Source organism: Ascaphus truei, chromosome 21 (assembly GCF_040206685.1).
Source record: "Ascaphus truei isolate aAscTru1 chromosome 21, aAscTru1.hap1, whole genome shotgun sequence".
Taxonomy (NCBI): Eukaryota; Metazoa; Chordata; class Amphibia; order Anura; family Ascaphidae; genus Ascaphus; species Ascaphus truei.
In genome coordinates this window covers 9,033,070-9,055,315 of record NC_134503.1, presented here as the reverse complement: position 1 = coordinate 9,055,315, position 22,246 = coordinate 9,033,070, and positions in this window count along the sequence as shown.

Genomic DNA, 22,246 nt, shown 5'->3' with positions numbered 1-22,246 from the left:
GTGCTGAAGCTGGGATATCCTGAAAACCTGTCCTGTTGGGGGGGTTTGAGGACTGGAGTGGAGCCCCCTGGGTTAAGGTATGTAAGTCAGTGGGCATGCTCCTAAATTGGTATTTACGGTCTCAGTCTTTGTGTCAAAAGTCTGATTTTGGGGTCTGGATGGGAGTAACAGCAAGGCATAAATAAGGTAACATTATTTGAAGATAGCGCTGTCCTGAAATAACGGGGAAATAACCCCATTCTAATGAGCGCAATCGCTGATGTTATTTTTGCTTATGAATACATGAGTTATTAAGTCGGTAACCCGGGGGGGGGGGAAATAACAGCAGTCCCTGTTGTACGCGACGTCGCGGTATTTAACGGCGCTTGGTGAGTTTACAGACGCAGCCAGACTTACCGTCCCCGCAGAGGGAAATGCAGACATCCGCGGCACGAATAGTACGTGTGTGTGTGCGTGTGCGTGTGCGTGTGCGTGTGCGTGTGCGTGTGTGTGGTTCGTTTTCCTTCACACTAAAGTCTCTGTCATGAAAATAGTTCTTCCTTTGTGATTTTGTACCATACATACTATACAGCATATTTAGGTAAAGCACAGAAATGTCATTTCTTCCACCATTGAGTATAATCATACAAGGAATATTAAGCAGTGTTCACGGCTATCAGTGGGAAGCTGCACACATCATGTGACTATCCATTAATATCCCTGTTTTGCTTAGAACTGCCACTGCGCAGAGATTATAGGACAGAGCACTATCCCTCCATTCAATGGTGGCTAACTTCAGTCCTCAAGGGCCACCAACAGGTCAGGTTTTCAGGATGCCCCTGCTTCAGCACAGGGGACTTAATCAGTGGCTCAGTCTTCATTACACACTGTTAATGATGCACACCCTTTCATTCAATCGAAATGCTACCCTGCTACTCGCTGTATTGAATAAGAGCCTAAGGCCTCGGACATAGTACAGGCGCACGCGTGACATCACGCGTGTCTGTACATGCCGAGATCTGTGTCCTGCAGGGTTGAGCGATGGGGGGCGTGGCGAGGGCGTGTCGGGGGGGGGGAGGGGTGTGACCGTGACGTCACGTGAACGGTTCGCCCTCATTGGCTGAAACGTTCACGTGACCCGACCGCCGCGCGGCAAAGACAAACAAGTTTGTCTCGCCGCACATTGGCCGCCTCGTCGCTCACGTGCGCGCGCACACTACGGACACGCGCATTGGCCTCCATCGGTTTGGATTTGGCATGAGTGATGTCGCTCGCGCTGTCGGAACCACTATGGGTGCGGCCTGAGGCCTTTCACAAAGGTCCGTAGCAATGCTCCGTGATCCTCTTGCTGTTTCTAAGGCTGCAGCCACACTACCGCTGAAAGCGGTGACGCCACCAACTCTCCAAGCATGAGCGCAGGGTGTCCTGAACATTTTGCAAGTACGAGTGGGGGTGTGTGGTTCGGGGCTATTTCTGTGTGTAATGTTTGTATTTGTGTGTATGGCTGTGTGTGTGGCTGTGTGTGTGTGTGTGGCAGTGTGTGTGTGTGTGGCTGTGTGTGTGTGTGGCTGTGTGTGTGTGGCTGTGTGTGTGTGGCTATGTGTGTGTGTGTGTGTGTGTGTGTGTGTGTGTGTGTGGCTGTGTGTGTGTGGCTATGTGTGTGTGGCTGTGGCTGTGTGTGTGTGGCTCTGTGTGTGTGGCTGTGTGTGTGTGTGTGTGGCTGTGGCTGTGTGTGTGTGGCTGTGTGTGTGGCTATGTGTGTGTGTGTGTGTGTGTGGCTGTGTGTGGCTGTGGCTGTGTGTGTGGCTCTGTGTGTGCGGCTGTGTGTGTGTGTGTGTGTGTGTGTGCATTGACTGGTTCAGAGCGCGCTTCAAAGTAAAAAAAAATTGTCTCCCCAAGTGCCACGCTTGGGAGAGTGTACGTGCCCGTCCACGAGTCCGCGCGCCACATGAGCATGGCCGTGCAGATTCACATTCACTGAAGTAAACGTGCCAAGCGCGCTCAGCGGCTGCATGGACGCCGCCTAAGGCTGCAGCCAGGCAGGGATCGAGCGTGCTGGCGCTCATGCACGGTGACGTCACGCTCCCTGCTCAGCCGGAAGATTTGTGGCCGGCCATGTGCAGGTGCGGGAGGGGGGCGATTCTGGGAGGGCGACCATGACATCACGGAGCTGGTTCGCCCGCTCAGCGCCACCCTGGCCGAAGCCTTACAAAGTAAACACGCACACTTGCAGAGACACACACACACAACTTTAACTCCAGGCAGGAAGAGTGAGCGGAGATGAGTGTTTCCTGCTTTAGTGGAGCGAGAAAAAGGAGCAGTCACCACAATCCCCCCCGTGCAAGGCGAAGATAACTTCTGATATCGCAGGCATCACTTCCGTCTTTTGTCCCTGTATTTATGGAGGCCTTCCTGAGTATGCAGGCTTCTACTATAAAGGAATTGTCGGTTTCACTGCATTAAACAAATATTTATATAGGTTTACTGGCTAGGCATCTTAACCCAGGCTGTGCTGAAAAGCTGTGCAATGCGGCAAGCATAAGCTTATAGGGGTCCATGTCATATGGACTTGAAGCAAAAGGTGGCACTGTGTGCTCATTTGCATGTAATTTCCCAGAATCCCCTTGCTGCAGTGGAAGCACTGTAAGCTGGGCGATAATGGTGAAAGGCAGGGTTGCAAACCTGTCTAAGACATGCAAATATATATATCACGGTTGTTTTCATTTTTGTATTCAAAACTTTTGCTACAAAACCATATGACATGGTCCCCTATAAGCTTATGCTTGCTGCATTTCACAGCTTTTCAGCACAGCCTGGGTTAAGATGCAAAGCCAGTAAACCCACCCACAGACAGCCGTTTTGACCTTAATGGGTCTCCTCAGTGTGGGGCTGGTTATACTGGCTTTGCAAAATGAAGCTTTGGATAGGTTTCACCACACTTAGTTATGTTGAAGGTGGCACTGTGTGCTCATTTGTATGTAATTTCCCAGAATCCCTTGTTGCATGGAAGCGCTGTGTGCTGGGTGATAATGGTGAAAGGCAGGGTTGCAGATATGTCTAAGGCCTGGGACATAGTGGTTTGCCGAGTGCGGAGGCGCGCTGAGGCTCAGGGAAAGCGGTGCTTTCCCTGGCCTTACACAGCGCGCCATTCGTGGGCGTGTCGGGGGCGGGTCTGGGGGCCGGCCAGTAACATCACGGAGCTGGTTCGCCCTCATTGGGCGAACCGCTCACGTGACCGGCCCTGCGCTCCGGCAAGCAGGAAAATCTGAAGACTCGGTGAGACCCACGCTTCCCCAAGCGTGCGTAAGCGTGCGGACGCGTGCGCGAGCCCCTGCTAAAGCCGCTCTCATTGCGGCTGCAGGGGCTCAGTGCCGAGCAGCAGCGCGCCTCAGCCCGGGTCAGCGCATAAGCGCTGACCATGCCCGAGGCCTAAGTCATGCAAATGAGCAGACAGTAATTTGTCCATTTGCTATATGCTTTACTGTGGAGGGTTTTTGTCACTTTTTTTACCCACCATAACTTAGCAAAGTATATATATATATATATATATATATATATATATATATATATATATATATATATATATATATATATATATTATATTATAGATATCAATCCCTACAGACTTATTGTACAACTGCAGTCATTATGTTGCAAATCACTTTCCCCCCTGCAGAAAAAAAGATGGCGGTGGTGGGTACTGGTATTTACGTGATTTATGACCTGACGCTTGGCGCTACTGCAGGATATAGGCGGAAATCCGAATAGCACCAATACAGTGAATACTATAGTAAGACCTGCCACACAGAGAGGGACTAAACGGAAGTCATCAGGACATTGGACCATGCTTTAGTGTGAGAGCGAAGTACAGCAAAGCACGACGTTTCAGTGGTAACCCTTCGTCAGGATCAAATAGTGTCAGAGGGAACACATACAGTAACACCATTTAAATACCCCAGGCTTAGTAATGGTGCTATGTATTCCCCCATCAGTGAAACCCCCACCTTTCATTTACCCTTCTAAAACAAGTAGACAGCTCTTTAAACATGGGGGGATTATTTATTAAACTGATAGTGCCGATCAGGGCGCTGCTGCAGTTTAACACGATAGCTACACAGAAAGTGCAAAAATGTCATTTTCATTTTTCATTTTCATTTTTCATTCTGCTTTAACCTTTTTGCTGTCAGAAGGACCAGCAGAAGAACCGCTTTGGCATCGTAGGGGTTAAAATAACTCTTGCGTTATTTTACGTAACATTATGGCATATTGAGCACGGAATTATGTTGCATACAGTTGCTGATAAAGTTGATAATATGCAACATTTTATATAACCCAGAAAGACTTCACATCAGTAAAATGAATAGCAAATTAAAAGCCAAATAATTGTAGGCAACCTCAGCATCTTGAGTTGAGTTATTGAATGTCGGGCTCCAGGCCTTGTGATTTAGGAATCATTTACTTATTCAGTGTTTATTTCAACATCCTGACCCAAGTCCTCTTTCTCTTGACGCTTGGAAGTCTGTTCTCCAAGAAATCTACCCATTCCCCCTCCCCCCCCTGAAAAAAAATACATTTTACAGCCTTTTTAATACATAGCTGATCTGGAAAAGATTCAAATGTAATTAAGGGAAAAACAAACACACGGATTAAAGCAATAGCAACCAGCCAGATAGGAAACCTAAGTTACAAACACATGGGGTTACGTTTCCAAAGTGACTCAGTGAGTGTACTAATTCTTTGTTAAACAGTAGAGTCTAGAAAGGAAACTGTTGCATTAATATCCACTACGGACTGGGGCTTTTTATTTTTCTGGCTCCCATATGATATTCATTAATTTAAAACCCATATCTGTGCGTGAAGAGGCTCAGAACAGCTATTAAAAAGCAGTAATGCTACTTTCCCCCTTTTTTCCCCCTTCTTATTTATATTTGTTAGGCCTCGGCCATGTTAGATGCTTGCTGGCGGAAGCGCGCTGAGGTGCGCTCCCGCTCAGCACTGAGCCCCTACAGCCGCAATTAGAGCGGCTTTAGTAGGGGCTTACCTGCGCTTCCGCGCGCTTGCGGAAGAGCATGTCTTGGGGGAATTTAAAATTCCCCCGCTTGCCGGCGAGACAGGCCGGTCACGTGAGCGGTTCGCCCAATGAGGGCGAATCAGCTCCGTGACGTCACTGGCCCGCCCCCGGCCAGTGACGCGCCCGCCCCGCCCCCTGCCTGCCCCCTGAAGGCCCGTTGACGGCGCGTGCGGTAAGCAACCGCAAGGCCAGGGAAAGCACCCGCTTTCCCTGCGCCTCAGCGAGCCAGCAGGCAGCATGGACTTGGCCTAAAGCATGTGACAATGTATCTACATTATTGCCTAAGCTGGCAATCGCTTGGTGCTCCTGTTATAAATCGGTAAAAAAAAAATCCTGATTTTGTGCCTAACATAATGGCTGCCTTTCAATTTCAATGAATCCTTCAGTCAGTGTAACTCAGCAGCTACAATGTATTCTTATATCACTAAGGTAACATTATCTATTGTTACAGTTTGTAGTTCAAACTGCTGGGAACATTGGCAACAAATGATCACAAACAGGAAAGTGTTACAAAGATCTCGCACCGCTATAGAAATCAGAGGATTGTTTAAAACGGCATTGAGTTGAATAATATATATATATTTTTAAAGTCACTGTTATGAAATACTACAGAACTGATTTAAAAAAAAACCCTATACGATTTCACATTTTGTTGGTTCAAAGGCCGGATTCACTATGCTAGAAAGTGACAGGTCATAGTTATTGGGGCGAGGGTATCCACTGACTTTAATGGGCGTTTTTAGTTAATAACGACACTAACGGCGGGTTCAGAGTACATTGAATAACCCCCTAAATGCCTATTGTTTGGTGGTTACATATTAGGAAAAGACATTTGGACACATACATTCACCTACAACACATGAGACTCAATTGCACTTTGTGATCACCAAGAACGACTTCCCAAGGTTAAAATCCACCCCTCTGCAGGGCTCGAAGGCGACTGTGAGCTACTTGGTGGGCTGTCAGTAAAAAAGATGCAGTACCATTTTTAAAGCTATGACCACACATTAAATAAATTATGGTGGATTAAAAAAAAAAGTGCCAAAAACTCTCCACCGTTCAGCACACATCAAATAAAACTCCCACTTGTGAGCACATTCACGTTTCAAACAGGTCTGCAGCCCTGCCTTTCACCATTATATCTTTGCATACAGTGCTCCCATTGCAGCTAGGGATTCTGGGAAATGTCATGCAAATGAGCACACAGTGTCACCTTTTGCTTTAACTCCATTCCAGCATGGACCCCTATAAGCGTATGCCTGCCGCATTACACCGCTTTTCAGCACAGCCTGGGTTACAGAAGTGCAGAGCCAGTATACCTACTCACAGACAGCTATTTCGATTTGAAAGCTTTTAAAGCTACGACCAAAGATGTCATCTAGAAATTTGCAAAATGTCTGCTGAAGTTGGCAAACCGAGCTAAACTTGCCTTTTATTTTCGGCAAAAATGTGCACAACTTCTCAAAAAATAAAATCGTCAAGAAATAAAAGTCTCTGTGCAGGTCACATTAACCTCCATATACTGCCGTGTTTGCAAAAACGCTGGCGAAATTGGTGACATTTAGAGCTAATTGACTGCGAAACATGCGGAGAAATGTGTGAAAGATTTAGCACAGCACACGTGAAGCCACTTGCACATCTGTAATCACTACAGTGATTACACTGCTGCATTCTTTCCTCCGTTGGCTCATACGGGAGACGTTTATATGATATATTCCGCGGGTTTGGCTATTGTGCTTTCCAGCCTAACTTTGGAAAGCTATGAAAATAGATCTTTAATTGTGGAACAGGCGATAAGGAGATTATTCTGCATTGTCCGAATAGTTTTTATTCGCATTCTCATAAGGGTTGTTAGGTAGGCTGCCCCCCCTTAGGACAAATGACTCTGGACTCTTTTGCCGTGGAAGGGTTAAGGGTGGTCTTTCTGTCAGTAAAGAGGTTAAGGTTATAGCCCATATCTAGTAAGTGGTGCTATGCCATAAGACATCTGGAGGACACTGTGCGTCCATCCAGATGTGTTTTTGTAGGGAAAACGTTGCTAGAACAATAAAGCAAAAACTATGTAATTATATGTACACTACAAAAAGCAGTTTAGCTTTAAATAAAGGTGTAATCTAATCCCAGTGAGTATTCCAGGCCCACTCCTAATCATTTAATTATCAGTAAGTGGTTCTTTCTCGTTAATCCCCGGAGATCCCCACAAAAATAGCCGTGTATATATTATATATTAACACTGATCTCTCTAAGGGGGTAATTCTATATACTCTGACGCCAATGGGGGTTTTGTCTAAATCTAACTGGCTACTTTGGGGGAAGTAAAATGACTGCCCAAGTAAAGATGTTAGGGCTATTACAGTACATTAAACGCTGGCCTCTCGGGGGGAAACACCTTGCCTATGACTCCATGCTGTTGGCCTCTCTTGCAGTGGGAGGTTTAGGCTGTGACATTAAACGCTGGCCTCTCTTGCAGTGGAGAGGATTGGGCTGTGACATTAAACGCTGACCTCTCTTGCAGTGGGAGGTTTAGGCTGTGACATTAAACGCAGGCCTCTCTTGCAGTGGGAGGTTTGGCTGTGACATTAAACACTTGCCTCTCTTGCAGTGGAGAGGATTGGGCTGTGACATTAAACGCTGGCCTCTCTTGCAGTGGGAGGTTTGGCTGTGACATTAAACGCTGGCCTCTCTTGCAGTGGGAGGTTTAGGCTGTGACATTAAACGCTGGCCTCTCTTGCAGTGGAGAGGTTTAGGCTGGGACATTAAACGCTGGCCTCTCTTGTAGTGGGAGGTTTAGGCTGTGACATTAAACGCTGGCCTCTCTTGCAATCTGCAGTGGTTTTCATAATAATCCCTTCTGTTGGGGGTTACACTAGTGGCGTCCCTGCAAGGCAGCAGCAGGAGCAGCAGGAGCAGCAGGAGCAGCAGCAGCAGCAGCAGCAGACACATCACTGCTGGGAAAAGGGCAGGATATCCAGTGATGCTGAGCACTGACCGTTTTAAAGGCTGGAAGGGAAACAGTTCACAAAAGCCATCCAATCTTTTGCAGCAGAGATTTCCGGCTGGCACACCCCAGTGACAGATTCATTCTTTTCTTTTTTAATTAATAATAAATCACCATTTCCTGTGCCTGTCTTTTGGAGAGAAAAAAGAAATCTGCCTGTGAGGGAGGGTTGGTGATATGTATTTTGTAAGAGGGGGGACAGGGGGGGGGGTTGTTCTATCACAAGCTCCTGGGTGCAAGAGGAGAGATTAAATTTAGTGCCACATAAACTATTGTTGTAGAACTCTTACTTATAAGACAGTCATCTCTATATTCTTAAAGCAAGATACTGCAGGACGCGTGTTACTGGGTCACCCCCTACAGTTCCTTAAAGCGGTACTCTATGTTTAGGGGGAAATGTTTTGACCGTTGACCTGCAAGTGAATATCCGCACTGTATAATGCTGCTAAGTATCTCCTTAAAATAATATCCTCAAACCTAAGACTTAACGCAAAAAACTAATCTGCAGAGTACTTAAAGTTGCAGTCTGCTCTATTTCAATTCTACATGTACCTGCGCAGTGCCGCTTGTGAATTGATACATGTAACCAGTAGGGCGGCGCTGAGGAAAGTCACCCTGTTGTAGTTACAGGAGTCCCTTTTTTGTGTGGGTGTTCGGCACTGTGGAGGCAGCCGAAAAGAGTTCACTTTGTCCTATTCATGTTAACAAATGATATAGGCAACAGTTATATGGAATAGCAGCTATAGGCCTATCAACTCTCTTGGATTTTGTGAGAGTCTCGCGGATTCCGAGTAAGCCTCGCGGATTCCGAGTCAGCCTTGCAGATTCCGAGTCAGCCTCGCGGATTCCGAGTCAGCCTCGTGGATTCCGAGTCAGCCTCGCGGATTCCGAGTCAGCCTCGCGGATTCCGAGTCAGCCTCGCGGATTCCGAGTCAGCCTCGCGGATTTCGAGTTCGCCTCACGGATTTCGAGTCAGCCTCACGGATTCCGAGTCAGCCTCACGGATTCCGAGTCAGTCTCACGGATTCCGAGTCAGCCTCACGGATTCTGAGTCAGCCTCGCGGATTCCGAGACAGTCTCACAGATTTTGAGTCAGTCTCCCGGATTTCGAGTCAGCCTCGCGGATTCTGAGTCAGCCTCGCGGATTCCGAGTCAGCCTCGCGGATTCCGAGTCAGCCTCGCGGATTCCGAGTCAGCCTCGCGGATTTTTAGCATCCGAGTCTCAGACGTCAGCGGAGTCTTACTGATGAAAAAAATCAGCACTTTTACATTAAAATGCTTCTTTTTGGTTCAGAAACCCAAGACAGGGGATCTCAACTCCAGTCCTCAAGACCCCCGCAACACATCAGGTTTTAAAGATACCCCTGCTTCCAGAGGCACCGTTATTACAGTTATTACAGATGCTGTAGATGTTAGAGGACAAGATATTCATTTACTGAGGACCACATGGCATTACAAAAAGACCCCGCGGACCTCATGGCCCCCCCTACTATTATTTACTACAAGTCCCCCGGTTGCAAAACGATGGCAAAACCATGGCCAAATAATTGCCCCAGAAAAGCGCCTCTTGCTTTTAAACAAACATTTTCTGCCCCCGTTTTGCAACCAGGAAACTTCAGTAAATGGCCTTTTGTCAGATATAGGATAACCTCATGTCAATACAGTCTGTACGATGCATTATGCATGCATATTTCCCTTGGACTGCCACAAAATAATGCAATGAATGAGCAAATAGTGAATGTGTTTGCTTTTGTAAGGAGAACTCTCACATCTTCCCACAAGCATCCCTCTTCTCCAGTGTCATTGTAATGATGCCAACAGCTTGAAAAAAAATTATTCATTTATACTTTCTCTCAAGCCATAGGGGATCCCATTAGCGGATTTAGTGGCTCGACTTGCAAACGGAAAATTACCATACATAGATATTCACAGAACAATCAAAATTCATTTCTCCATGCAAGGAAATCTGCAGGTAATTAATGAGTGTGTCTTTTAGTAAATTAAAATGTCACATAGTATAACATATTTCAGTTGCCTGCTGATATCCCAGACACTGGGATGTAAAACTCTGTTTCAGATGGAATGGTAAGATCATAAAAATCGCGCTGACCTTAATGGGCATTTAAAATGCTGCAGAGTATTAAAGTGACCTCCTATGGGAAAAAAAGCATGCTTTATTCACATATCTTGATCACTCTTAAATATGTCAATTAAAGTGGAGTGTCTAGTTAATGTTTATGCTTTTTTTTTTAATTATACAATTCCCACGAGAGGCTAGGTTAAACCCCTTTTGTAGAACAAGAAACTCTTACAAAAAAAAGTTAAATGACCGTATGTTACTGAATCTGGGAGCCTTTATTTAGAGTGTGAAAAATAGGTAGAAAAAGCGCATACAGACTTAATACAGAGATTAATATTCTTCTTTAAAAAAATAGCGTCAAATTTTAATTTACACTTTAGTAAGAATACAACGACCAATACATCTCCACGTCACAGTGACAATAATGCAATCAACAGGCGAGCAGAGTTGTATCTGAAACGATTGCAAGGCAGTGTTGATCCTTTTGGGGTCTTGTTTCATGTTTATACCAAGGGATCGCTCGCCACTCACGGCACGTGCTCTCCACGCTCCTCCGCCCACGTGCACTTCCTTATTTGTGCCCTGTTTGTGATGTCCCTGCACAATAACCCAAATAAGCCACTCCGCTACGCGTTTCGCAATACATTACTTCATCAGGGGTTGGGATACACCTTGCCCTTGATATACCACCTATTTCGTTTTGCTAACGTTATGGCATTAGGCCACGTACATGCTAAATATTGCTTCTGTTTGACGCAGACCTGTTCGTAGCATACAGGATTTTGACAGATGTCTCCCGCATAGTTGGTGATCCAATCCATTGCTTCCAACATACGTCCCCTTGCGTCTCAGCTATTGTCCATGGTCGCTTGGTTGTTAATATGTATCTGCATTGTGCTATTCACTTATTTGGGAGACTGTTTTGTACTTTTGATATTTACCTTTACATGTAGTTGTGAGGCTATATGTTGGTACCCCTTTGTCCCACTCTTTGTGACCGACCGGTACTGATTATACAGAGAACACTTTTTCTCTGTATCTCCCACATTTTTGCACATGACACTTTATTCTGCTCTGCATTTCTTTGTCCGCTGGAGGTTCTTTCGAGGTTCTATTTTCTAAGCACCCTTTTGGGTCTTTTGGACCCATGTCTTAGCCCTGGTAGTGGGCAGTACCTAGACCTTGGGCCACCGGCCCCTGTCACTACTAGGGAGTTGTTTACTGCAGCAAGGGCATGGATTAACCCTAACACTGTCTGCGCTGGTACCAGGCCTTATGTGTTAGGCAGAGAAATTAGTAGCCATGGGGATACCTGGCTACCTGCTCCCCCTGGTGGAACTCTCACGTGCCCGCTTCCGATATTGGATTGAAAATCCAGAATTTTTTAATCTGTCTAAAAGTGCATCATAAATGTTTTTTTTTATTTTGCACCACATTGTAAATGTATCAAAATAGAAAGATCCTGTATCAGATTCACCAGCAGCGGTCCTTAAGCAAATCAGAACAGATTTGACATTGATTGTTGTTGATTCGTCAACCATACTGGAACAGAAAATTTTATATTTTTTGTTCAGAATATTTTGAACTCCTGCCTTATCCATTTCCTGTCCAATGTGGTTTGCAATATCTGTGCAAGATTTTGGGGAATTTACAACACCCCAATCAATGCCGTTGATTTCTTGCAGTTCAATATCACTTTTCATATCTGTAAAAGGTCGTCCTTTGTGGACAATATTATAAATGGTTCTAAAAATTCTGCATGTTTTTTCCTTGTGTATCTTCAATGATTGACTGTTTGATTGTTCTATTTGTGTATTTGCTGTATTTGTAACGTCATTACATGAATTATTTTTTCATTCGTTCTTTCAATTGAGTGCTTTTTAGTACCACTTGGATTTCAAAATGACACCATTCTTGATATGGCTGTATTCCACAGGTTTGTTCGCCCCCCCAAATCAGAAATGTTGCTACACACACTGCATCCTCATTTTTATTTGTTTTTGTCATAATGCATGGATATTCTTGTTTTTTTGTTTAAAAACATGTCACGGGTCCAGCAACCCCGGAATATCACTCGCGGAATTTTCACAGGGGACTCTTCTTCTTGAAGTTCTGTAGATTTCGAAGTCGATGCCTTGGGACTGGGAGGCTGGGAGACGAGGACGTCCATGTCTGTGTCATCTTTCTCAGATAATGTAAGTTTTTTTTTATTGCCCCTTTCTCACTTTTCACCCAACACTGACATTATCGGGTTCGGAGCACTTTTTCCGAAAATATTTGAAAACACAAATTTTGGAGGGTTATCTTGATGAACACGAACGTAAAGTTTAAATTAACCAAAAGTCGAGGGTCACTGACCTCTTTGATTTGAATTTGCCAATTTACTACTTTTTTTTCCCCGGTCTCCGGGACTAGGGGGACACCATCCTCCCACATCCTCCCCCCTCCCCATTTCCCTGCCCCTGGGGACTGGAGTAGGTCACCCCTGCTTTAAGCTGTGGTCACGTTGCCGCTGAGTGCGCTCATGCTTGATGTCACCAATTCTCCAACCATGAGCACTCGGCTATCCTGCATATTTTTTTTTCAATCGTGAACGGGGGGTGGTGGGGGGAGGTGTCTTGGGGAATGGCCGAGCAGTGACTAACGCTGATTGGTTGCTGAAGGTCATGTGACCCTTCTGCGCACCTGGAAATCAATTTCATCTGTCTTGCCAAGCACCTGCGAGCGTACGGGCGCACCGGGTGAGCGTGGCCGGACAAATTGACATTCATTGAACGCAACGCGCTAAGCGCCAAGCACGCACAGCCTTGGACGCAGCCTTAGGGTGTTAAACTGCGATAGTGCAGATTGGCGCTGTTGCAGTTTACTGAAGAACTCCTTACACTTGTCCGTGAAGCTTCCCAGCTGTCTGCGATAGGCGCCCTCTCTTCCTTTTCTGTTTCATGTGTGGGGTAGGAGACATATAAAGAGAGAAGAAGATAATTCTCTGATGTCCTGCTAAACCAGGGATTAATACTGCTTCGGACAGCGATGTCGTGCAGAGTGTTTGTTAATACCAGAAAGGATTAGTGTTGTAGTTTTTGATTTTCTCCATTCACTGAAAGGTCTTAGAAGAATGACAGCACTTCATTTCTGACCAGGGATATATACTGTGATGTTGATCTTCTTATCTGTACCTGGGTTACAAAGTAAGTTGTGGGCCATTAAACAAGACCTTGTAATATTATACTAATAAAACATCTTTGTAAAGCACTGCAGGCTGCGCACGAAAATAAGGATTTTCTCAAGCACGTGAAAGATGGAAAAATCTCTTTTTAGTCATCCTAACAATATGCACAGTAGGGCAACACTGGCAACTACTTAAATGGGTGTCTAAGGCCGCGCTTATAGTGCCGGCGACGGCGACGTCAGGCTGCGATCGCTGGAAAAATCAAATTGAGGTGACTTCCGGCGATCGCGACCAAGCAATCGCGTCGTGCTTACTATAAGCGCACGCGACTGCGGCAATGCATTTGTTTTGACGCGACGTCGCCGGCACTATAAGCGCAGCCTTACATTGCGGTGTTCAATGGCTGTTCTGCCTTTGTACATGGCAATTGTAGCAATGTGTTTTCAGTGTGTGAACCAGTGTTTTTCAACCAGAATTCCTAGGAACCCTTGGGGTTCCCTGCAATTTTCAGGTAATTTGAAAATTGTACTAAATACAAAAGAATTTGCATTGCATCTGATCTCAGACGCGCTATTAGAGAGGGTTTGGGTTCTTTACAATGCATCTGATCTCAGACGCGCTATTAGAGAGGGTTGGGGTTCCTTACAATGCATCTGATCTCAGACACGCTATTAGAGAAGGTTGGGGTTCCTTACATTGCATCTGATCTCAGACGTGCTATTAGAGAGGGTTGGGGTTCCTTACAATGTATCTGATCTCAGACGCGCTATTAGAGAGGGTTGGGGTTCCTTACAATGCATCTGATCTCAGACGCGCTATTAGAGAGGGTTGGGGTTCCTTACAATGCATCTGATCTCAGACGCGCTATTAGAGAGGGTTGGGGTTCCACAGACTTTCACAATATAATTATAGGGTTCTTTAATCAACAAAAAGGTTAAACAAACACTGGTGTGAACGGAAGTCTTTCTTAACACAGAGTAGAGATGTGCAGATCTGTTGATTTGCTTCTCCGCTGTTTTAAGCAATCTCTCTAAACGTTCGCAAAAGCCGCAAATATTTTGCTAGAGCTTTTGGAGCCAAACGTTCTAGCAATACAGCCCAAATTGTTAAAAATGAGCTATTTCGATTTAAAAAGTGGCGAAAAAGCAACCCTGCGAGTTTTTTCTTTTAATAAGTTCAATCAAATTTTGAAAGCAAAAGTAAATTAAATGAATCAAACGTTCGGATCAAAGCAAACTTTTTTTTTGCAGAACTAAAACGGGTTTAGCAAAGTTTGCTTAGGCATAAAAAAAGGTTTGCATGTTTCTGACAGAGCGACTGCATGCAATGCAGGAGAACCACAGATACTTTACAGCTATTCAGCTATTGAGCAAAATAATTATCTTGTAACCTATTCCCTGCAACATTTCAAAGAAGTGATACAACGCTCTACGCCCTCTGACGCATTGTATGGTAAATGAATGATTTTTCAATTCATTAATGGCATGATTGTTGCTTATCTACACTGTGCTTCATAGATATATAGATAGATAGATAGATAGATAGATAGATAGATAGATAGATAGATAGATAGATAGATAGATAGATAGATAGATAGATAGATAGATAGATAGATGTAGAGGTATCTGTACCGTGTTAGTCGAGCGTAATAATCAAAAACGAATAGACGATACCGTTCTGTGGCTAACAAAATGCTTTTATTTGTGCGAGCTTTCGAGATATACTGATCACTTCTTCCGGCGGTGTTACAATGTAAAGCAAGAGAGGTTTTTACTTAAAAACAGTGCATCCTGGAATGTATCTGACTGAAACCTATCCCTCCCCCTGTGCAGTATGCGGTTTATGACTTAAGGTGTTAAATGGTCCCTGAATGTTAGTGATGTAAGAGTGTGTGTGTGTATGTAAATATAAATTTATAAAGCGCCCACAGTATATACAGCACTTTACAAAAGGCATGTGTGGAGTGGGAGTGTATACCAATGGTGTGGGTAGGTGTAGAAATGTAAGGGGTGTTGCATTACTATTAGTGTGTGTAGATACTATGTGGTCCCTATTGATATATAGGGATAGAATTACATTGTACATTTGTATATGTAAGAGACAGCGGTGTACTCATGCATGTGTTTGTGGGGGTGTATTCACACTCATGCTGTGATGGAACAGGAATACCCCTGTCTGCATTTCTGTCTCACCCCCCCCCCCCCCCTTGTCCTTGCAGCCCTGCTTGTCAGCATGCTTAGTGGCAGCTGTATGTATTTGGTTCTACATGCAACTCCAATGCTTGTGTGATAATACAGAGCCATTTCCCCCTTCCCAGCAGTTTGCTGCATTAAGATGCTACATTTTGCTACATGTTGCAGCTTCTCCAGGCACTCCTGTGAGTTGCCATGGCAGCCCCAGCCTTTTTCCCAAATGGGTTAGTCTGCTGTCTCCCCCTCTGTTCTGCCCACAGATGGTCTGTCCCCAGACTATCTTACACCCAGCATACACTGCTTCATCCTTTCCACCATTTTCCCTGGATTCGTGAGTACCTCTCTGTAACCCCTGTAATGGTGCTGAAGGAGAATCTTTTCACCTCCCTTGATCACTGAGCACACACAGAGACACCTACACCTCTACACAAGAGACTGTACCTTATCCTGTTTTCCCTCAATAAAACCAAGAAAAGAAACAGATCTTGTCGTGCTTAGGAAAGAGGGCGAGTTGGCACTATCTGAGCTAAGACATAACCACGTGATCCTCTAGCTTCCAGAATAGTGAAAAGATAATCGTGTGCCTTACAGACACTTACAGGAGCTGCTACTCCAGACTCCATTATACAGAGTGGCCTCTACAGCAGTACAAGCAAGCAGCTTACACAGCTATACAGAGCAACCTCTACACCACACAAAGGAAGCACCAGTAGCTCAAAACTGCACACAGCTAACACAGAGCAGCCTCTGCAACTGCACAGCAGCCTGCAACCTTACAGATAAGCAAGCAGCTTACACTGCACAAGCAAACCTGCACACAAGGCAGCAGCTTTGCAAACAGACTGTACACACAAACCTAACTGCCTTTTTCTCTGTCTGAGTCCACCCGCTGCTCAGCCCCACAGTGAGGAGCCACCTTCCGACCTACCCCTGCGCACGTTCCCACGGCCAGCGCCATCAAGGGCCACGCCACCGGACACCCGCCAGGACACGGGTCCGAGAAAACGGACACCTGTGAGTACAGCTACCCCTACGCTGCACGCTGCAGGACACCGCTCAGCATCATCTGAGACAGACGCCCATCGCTGACAAGGTAAAAGACCGCACGCCACACGCACTGGCAAAAGGCCTACACACACCTACAGTATGGCAGAACTCAGAGCCTCACCAGACATCACGCAGGAAAGCGATCACTCAGACACAGAGACCGCTGCGCAACTGCAACAGGCCCAGGCAGGCGCAAGGCCCAAACGGACAGTCACACTGGCACAAAAGGCCCGCGAAAAATATGAGACTGACATTGAAGCGCACCGCGCTAAATTAGAGTTGGCCTGGGAAACCATCACACTTGGGATATGCAATGTCGCCGGCACTGGTAACTATGTACAACAGCTCGAGCAGGCAATAACTCAATTGAAGATAGACCACTCGCGCTACCAAGCACTGTCACAGGCATATTTCACCTATCTAACAAGAGCTAACACGGAAGATAGCATACAAGAGCGCGACCTTCAAAAGGCGATTGACCTAGAGCGTAATGGCATCGCGCAAACCGCCATCACGGAAGCCGAGAGTAGGAGAAAAGACCTTTTGCTGGAAACCGCATCGCAGCGCTCAAGCACATCCAGACACTCATCAAGGTCAGCAAGATCAGTGCAATCTCACGCGTCTAGCGCAAGCGCTACCAATGCGCGAGCCACCGCAGAGGCCGCACGTGCCAGGGCCGAATATGGTCGGAGAGAGGCAGCCGTAAGGGCAGAAAAGGCGCGCATAGAAGAGGAGGAGCAGGTCGCCGCCTCCGCTGCCAATGCCGCCGCCGCCGCTGCTACCGCCGCCGCTGCCAATGCCACCGCCGCTGCTACCACCGCCGCTGCCAATGTGCATAGAAAGGCCGAATTAGACGCGGATCTAGAGGCTCTAAGCAAAGAAGAGGACGCCGCTGCCGCCATAGCCCAAGCCGAAGTCCTAGAAGCAGCTGTGAGACAGGACGGCGGGGAGCTACCATACAGACGGATAGCCTCAGAGGATCCAGCCCAACGCACTGAAGACTACGTAAGGAGCCTCTTCAGTGTAAACACCAGCGCACCATCTCAACACGGAGGGAGTGACACCACGGACAACGAAGACTCGCTAGGACCACGAGGAGAAGATGCTGCTCCGTCAATTGCACACGCTGCCTGGGATAGCCACAGCCGCAACAGTGATCCACACGCCAGAGCGCACACGGATGCACCACAACAGGCTCGTAATCCAGGTACACCCACGCGGGAGAAAACAGCCCCTCACACTGGCCAGCAGCCATCACGCGTCCACGCCAAGGAAGAGGCGACCGCACAGACCCTCCCAGCAACTACCTCAGAACGGGGCAAACGCGCCGATGTCTCAGGTCTGACAGACATAGCCAAGTACATGATCCGGCGCGACTTGGTGCACGCAGGACTCATCAGCTTCGACGACCGCCCTGAGAACTACCGGACGTGGAAGTTCACGTTCAAAGACGCAATCGACAGCTTGGACTTCTCAGCAAGGGAAGAGCTCAACCTGTTAGTCAAGTTCCTGGGGAACGTATCCAGGGAGCAAGCGCAGAGACTTCGGACGGCAAACGCGCATCAACCCCAAGTAGGTCTTGATCTAGAGTGACAAAGGCTAGAAGAGTCCTATGGCAGCCCAGAAGCAGTCGAAGATTCACTCTTCAAAAGAATCGAGAGCTTCCCCAAGATCACAACTAAAGACTACTCGAAGTTACGAGATCTTGGAGACCTGCTGCAAGAACTGGAGTTCGCAAGGAAAGACCATTCTTTAATAGGTCTCAACGCCCTAGATTCAGCTCGTGGAGTGAGACCCATCCTGGAGAAGCTACCCTTCAACCTCCAAGAAAGGTGGCTTTCACAAGGTTCCAAATACAAAAGGGAGAAGCAGGTTGTCTTCCCCCCATTCTCATTCTTCGTGAGCTTCATCCGCGAAGCGGCAAGGACAAGGAACGATCCCAATTTCATCTTAGGTGCGCAAACCACATACAGTGCGAGCAGCCTGAAGAACAAGAGACCAGCGACGAGATATGGTAACCCCCAAACACCCGTCTCGGCCCGCAGGACGGACGTGCCCGACACGACCCAAACTACTCCCGATCAGTCGGTCGCCGGAGACAAGGAACCAAGGGACCCAAACAGGGAATGTCCCATACACAAGAAGCCACACCCACTCAACAAGTGCTTTGGGTTCAGGATGAAGTCCCTAGAGGAACGCAAGAGGTTACTTGGAGAATTCGGAGTTTGCTTCAAGTGCTGCGGTTCCACGACTCACCTAGCCAGGGACTGTAAGGAAGAGATCAAATGCACAGTATGCGAGAGTGACAAGCACGTGACAGCGTTACACCCAGAGGCGATGACACTCCACCAACTCAAGAACCCATCCTCCATAGCGGAGCATGGCGGGGAGAAAGAAGAAGGAGAGTCAACATCCGTCACATCTCAGCGCACTGAAGTTTGCGGAAAAGAAGGTGACAAAATGTCCTGCTCCAAAATATGCCTTGTCGCAGTGCACCCCCAGGGACAACCTGAGAAGGCTATTCGGATGTACGCAATCCTCGACGACCAGAGCAACCGATCACTGGTCAGGTCAGAGTTCTTCGACATGTTTAACATACAAGATGGTGCTTCTCCTTACACTCTCAGAACGTCCGCAGGGCAAATGGAGACCACAGGGAGAAGAGTGAATGGCTACACCATATGTTCAATAGACGGCAAAGTGAACATGCCCCTTCCCACACTCATCGAGTGCAACCACATGGTCACAAACAGGGATGAAATACCCACACCAGACGTGGCACTCCATTACCCCCACCTCAAAGGAATAGCCAACCACATCCGGCCGGTGGAACAAGACGCCAAGATCCTGCTGCTGCTCGGTAGGGACATCATGAGAGTACATAAAAGTCCGTAAACAGCACAACGGACCCCACAACGCGCCATACGCCCAAAGACTCGACCTAGGATGGGTGATAGTGGGCAACTCGTGCACTAACAAAGAGCACGGGCAAGACTACGTCGATGCCCGCAGAACGGAGGTGACAGAATGGGGACACACATCTTTCTCTGAACCATGTCTTGGCCATCTCCAAGTGACCGAAGGGCCAAGTGAAGAGAAAAGACAAGGTCATACCCCTGAGACCAACAAAGACACCCTCACGCCGATGGGATGCGACAATGGCTTAGGATGCTCAGCAGTCCAGACAGCTAAGGATGAGGATTCGATTCCACCGAAGGAAGAAAGTAACCTCCCAAAGGTGACCGACAAAGGGATCGTCCAAAAAACAATAAACGATCAAACAGTTCTCTCGCGAGCAATGGCACGACAAAAGTGTACAGTTGTTTCTCTCCATAGAGTATCAAGCGACAAAGCAACCAGCCGCCACGGCTGGCATAGCCGCAAAAGATTGCGCCCCACAGGTGAAGCCGCAGTGTCAAAAAGACTGTCCTCTCACACGTCTAAAAAGAGACAGCCACAGAGACATTGCACAAAGGGATTTACTAGGGCAAAAGAGACTGTTTTTCGTTACGTCCGGGGAGACAATAACCTCCTGATGGCAGTCGACAAAGAAACACAAAAGCGTTTCACCAAGCCGCGCGGAGATGTTCTCGTGCAAGAGAAATGTACCGATGAACTACGGTGCACAGCGTTCCAGACAACAAGGGACGATGACAAGCAAACACCATCGAGGGAAGATAGACGATTCCCGAAGTTAACAGTCAAGGAGCTCTCTAAAGACGGACTAAGCAGTTGGGTGACTCCGCTACCAGTCCGTTCACCAAAAATATGCCTCCCGAAAAATAGAGGACCTACCATCTCTAGGTTCACTTTGCTCCGCCACAACCCACAAAGGGAGCCGGAGATCAAAAGCAACTTTGTGGCCTTCACCCAAAAGATATTCCTTACCGGCCACGCAAAGCCAGCACTTCTAATGAAGAAAGGTAGAGAATGTCGGTACCTCCAATCACCTGGGGCCTACCACCCTCAGGAACCCGATCAAATCCGGGTAGTGTTCAACCCTAGCGCTCAACTCCAGGGAGTCTCCCTGAACGACACCCTCCTCACTGGACAAGACTTGACGATCAGTCTTCCAGGGACATTAATCCGCTTCCGCGAGGAACCTAAAGCCATCTCCTCCCGCCAAACGCCAGGTGATGGGATAACAAACTACCATGACTGGCACATCCACGAGGTGATGCACTCTGTAGAGAAAGCTACAGAGTCAAAGGGACTGTTCTCTCACAAAGTCGAAAGGAAACAGTGCCAGAGACTTTCACAGAAAGACATTGTGGTGAAACCAGCAAACCTGGAGCGGTTCATCCATCCAATATCCTTTGCTAAAAGACTTTGCCAAGGGATTTCAACACCAGTGGTGCCGGCCGGTATCACCTCGTTATGTGGACATGGACTTTGCATTATTATGTTGTTATGTTGTATGCATTGCACATATGTTCCACATAGCCTACCATATAGTGGTATCTACAGATACCAGACGGGGAGTGTGATGGAACAGGAATACCCCTGTCTGCATTTCTGTCTCACCCCCCCCTTGTCCTTGCAGCCCTGCTTGTCAGCATGCTTAGTGGCAGCTGTATGTATTTGGTTCTACATGCAACTCCAATGCTTGTGTGATAATACAGAGCCATTTCCCCCTTCCCAGCAGTTTGCTGCATTAAGATGCTACATTTTGCTACATGTTGCAGCTTCTCCAGGCACTCCTGTGAGTTGCCATGGCAGCCCCAGCCTTTTTCCCAAATGGGTTAGTCTGCTGTCTCCCCCTCTGTTCTGCCCACAGATGGTCTGTCCCCAGACTATCTTACACCCAGCATACACTGCTTCATCCTTTCCACCATTTTCCCTGGATTTGTGAGTACCTCTCTGTAAACCCTGTAATGGTGCTGAAGGAGAATCTTTTCACCTCCCTTGATCACTGAGCACACACAGAGACACCTACACCTCTACACAAGAGACTGTACCTTATCCTGTTTTCCCTCAATAAAACCAAGAAAAGAAACAGATCTTGTCGTGCTTAGGAAAGAGGGCGAGTTGGCACTATCTGAGCTAAGACATAACCACGTGATCCTCTAGCTTCCAGAATAAATGCATGTGTTTGTGGGGGTGTATTCACACTCATGCATGTGTTTGTGGGGGTGTATTCACACTCATGCATGTGTTGCAACTCTCAAACTATTTATTCCTTTCAAGTTCCAATATAGTGTAAGTAGGGCGGCCAGGTGTCCGGTATTGAACCGGACTGTCCTGTATTTGGACACTCGGTCCAGTAAAACATCAGAGGGGATACTGGACATGTGTGTGTATACCGGGATCACCTCTCTGGACATAGTGACCTTACCGGCTCGGGGAGCGGCGCGATATCCCTGAGCAGGGCGAGAACAGGGCTGTTGATAGAGGGCTAAGCAATTTACTCCATTCTGATTGGCTGCTGCTGGGTAATGCAGCAATCAGGAGGAGGGCAAACAATTGATTTACAGCGCACAGCCACAGAGAGTTGGGTCAAGTAGAATGAAAAATTAGTTTATTGGAACAAACATAAAAAAAAACGGAGGTCTGAAACGCTCCTACACGTTTCGTGCGCACGTGCACTTTATCATATCATAATATATCATTGTGAAGATCACACATTATCCCTGTATGTCTGTGTCTCTATCTGTATACACATTTTGAGTAGTGAATATACACAATATAATCATGTGATCCAGTTCTAGAG